Source organism: Brachypodium distachyon, chromosome 3 (assembly GCF_000005505.3).
Source record: "Brachypodium distachyon strain Bd21 chromosome 3, Brachypodium_distachyon_v3.0, whole genome shotgun sequence".
Classification (NCBI taxonomy): Eukaryota; Viridiplantae; Streptophyta; class Magnoliopsida; order Poales; family Poaceae; genus Brachypodium; species Brachypodium distachyon.
Window position 1 is genome coordinate 48,198,855 of NC_016133.3, and position 3,140 is coordinate 48,201,994.

The 3,140-nt window shown below is 35.3% G+C and overlaps 1 long non-coding RNA gene across 1 annotated transcript; it reads left to right on the forward strand.

Moving 5' to 3' along the window:
• Positions 1–1,383: 1,383 nt before the first annotated feature.
• Positions 1,384–1,980, forward strand: LOC112271990. The gene is made up of 3 exons (XR_002965598.1): positions 1,384–1,573; positions 1,648–1,706; positions 1,839–1,980. It is a non-coding gene; the product is annotated as an uncharacterized LOC112271990 (long non-coding RNA).
• Positions 1,981–3,140: the final 1,160 nt, after the last annotated feature.

Sequence of the window (3,140 nt, forward strand, 5' to 3'; positions counted from 1 at the left end):
ACCATCATGTTCCTAACAATTTCGAGTGAATTGTTCATACCTTTTTGTCCAAGATGGCTCGTGTTTGCTCGATCAAGAAGCCAAAAGTTCTACTCTTGTACAAATTGACTTTCAACACCGGTGTTATTGATTAGTTACTTGTAGCCCCAAGTATGTAAACAACCTACTGTACCCAGTAAAACAAAATCATGTTGCATTTATTTATTTATTTATGAGATGTTGCCAGCTGCATTGAGCATATGTATTCCAACTCTTTGTCAAATTATGTAATGTTTGTTGAGATCGTTGAAATTGAAAATATATTGATATATCCACAAAACAATAATGTGTTGCAGATCATACAACTGCATACAGTGTCAAATGTACGGAGTTGGATATTCGTATTGGGAGATTCTAGTGCATACCACAACCAGTGTTGCTTTGCGAGCAGATGGTGTCTTGGTTGGGCTGACCATTAGTTTTGAGATCGGACAACCTCTTAGTGAGACACATAACGTTCAACATTTATTATGCGATTGTGAAAATATATTTTAATGATTTTAGACAGTAGATCATAAAGAGCATCATTTAATGAATTGTTGGTGTTATATCATGCAACTTGAATGATACGATATTCGAAGTCGTTGTATAGATCATGTTTTAGTATTTTTCGCATGACATTTCTATTTAGTACTTCCTCCGATCTATAAAAAGTGTCGCCCATTTTGTACGTACTAAGTTAGTACAAATTTCGTACTAAGTGAGCAACACTTTTTATGAATCGGAGGGAGTACATCTTATGATATACTTACATCTTTTTATTTCCAGAGACATCTCCATACTTACTGAACCTAAGAAATATAGCAAAAATATCTTATATACATATACATAGCAAACGGTCCTGAGCCCAGAAAAGGGACAACAATAAAGATGTATCATACTTCTAAATAAGACAAGCATCTAATTCGCCGCCACTTCTAATAACAAGCTGCAATCTGCTTTAACATAATAACATTATAAATTAGATTATGATCAACCTACAATAAAATTCTTTAGGCTATATATATTGACCAATAAATATAAATAACAAGTACATATGACTGGAGAAGCAAACAAGCTATGAGATTTCCCATAAAAATATTTCTGAGAAACCATTCATCAGAATTATGCAATATCCGATCCAGTTAATACTCCTAGAACAATAACATTATTTTAACTGAGACCTATGGGCGCCAACATCAACCACAGAGTATAACATCAGGCTAGATTGCAACTGACAGATGATTTTTTTTCACAGATGAAACACAATAATTGAGGCACAAATCGTTGCAAAATATGGTAGCATTAGTAAAGTAAAATTTGTCCCTAATAATTATTCATAGAGCTAACCTTACTCACCGGTAGGACTAGGGCTAAGGAAGGTCAGGGGTTGTTAGCAATTTGGACGGCACATGTTGGGATTTGTTAGATTATTGCACCCTTAGACGGAAAATGTTCTCTTATTACATTGGAAAATTTGGGTGCCTCACTTAATTTGAGGAGTACGAGTATCTACCAAACGGTACAAGCCAAAATATGAAGATGCCTAATGAAGGTATTTATATGGTTGTCCTTTTTTGTTGTTCTATAGGTATTCAGTAGATTTATTGTTTTTCAACTTTTTTTTAGGTGACAATGCGATTACCAAATGCATCAAATGGTCTCGAGAAAGATACAACACCTCATAAGTGAGTTTTCATATTTTTATAATACAAAATGTTTTCTGGAACTTGTAATTTTAGTGCTAGTTTCAGTACTAAAATGATGATAATTTTCATTAACTAGATTTCCTTGTTGAGCTAATATGAATTTTACAACAGGGAGAATGGGGAAGATTTGCCCACGGTGCCAGCAACTACTGCAAATTTTTATATTAGCCTAAAGCCATAGAATATAATCTTTTACTCAATTGATATACAAATTTATAGTTGTGAGAAGGAGTAAGAGTTGCTTGGACTGCGAGAAGGTACTGCGACGGCTTATCCAGAGTTATTTTTATACGCATGTATGTTCAACCATCTTGCATCAATTTGGAATGTATTTTTTAGCTTATATTCGAATCTTGGAGCGGTGAAAAAGACTGAGAATTGACTATGGCGGTATCAGCGGTTGCGTGACATCATAAAGCGCCCTCAACAAAAAGAATAACTTTTACACTGTATAAATCTTTTTTCTTGAGGGATCCATTTTGGGTTAAATAAAATAGGTGCCATGACCGTAAAGTAGCACCGGCAAAAGACGTGGTTTTGCAATTTTAAACTAGAAAAAGTCTTGGGCATACAACACCGAGAGTCCTAGACATGCAGTATATAGCAGAGGTACAATCGGATATACAAGTTACTTGCGGAGAAAATAATGAAATAAGTCCATGTCGTTCATTTGTTCGGTTTTGTTAGTTTCTTGAGTACCTGTTAAGTGTACATTTTTTTTTGCAAGGAGTGCTAAGTACATAACTGTTTGATAATGCCAAGTTACAACGACACTTCCTGGAAATTGCATGTTCAATTGTCTCCAAGGAATGAAGATCATGCTACCTAGCAGAGGTGCGGTTCCATGTTTGCACACACTGCTTGAAAGACTAGACAAATAGGTTTTCAAAAGATATAATAAGTTCGCAACACAGTCTATTTATTTTCATCAGGATAGCTTCACGGTAAATATTCCCTCAAGCGATCATACAGCATGTGACAATCACCATCCATAACCAAGTGGAAGACTGAAAAACAAAACACAAGCCAGATCATCCGATGTGACATTGACAAGTCTGCATCCAAAATGTTACCGACCAAGTTTACCAGCGATATATGGTAAGTTCCACTGTATATACTAAATGGCACGTATTCAATGAAAACTTTTATTCAGTGCAAACTTGCAAACTACGTAGACAATTAGATTAAAAAAACACGGCTCAGATAAAAAAACACGGCTGCTGGGATTTCTGCCATTGATCTGATACCTAACAAAGGAACCAAAGTTGCGCATATAAAGCATTAAGACTGCATATACAAGGCGGTTTCTACCAACAACCCTAAAAAAGGAAACATCAAGATTACATGTATATTGAGACACAGAAAGCGGCTCATCTGTTGTAACATCCCAAAATTTTCAAAACCCTTCAAAAC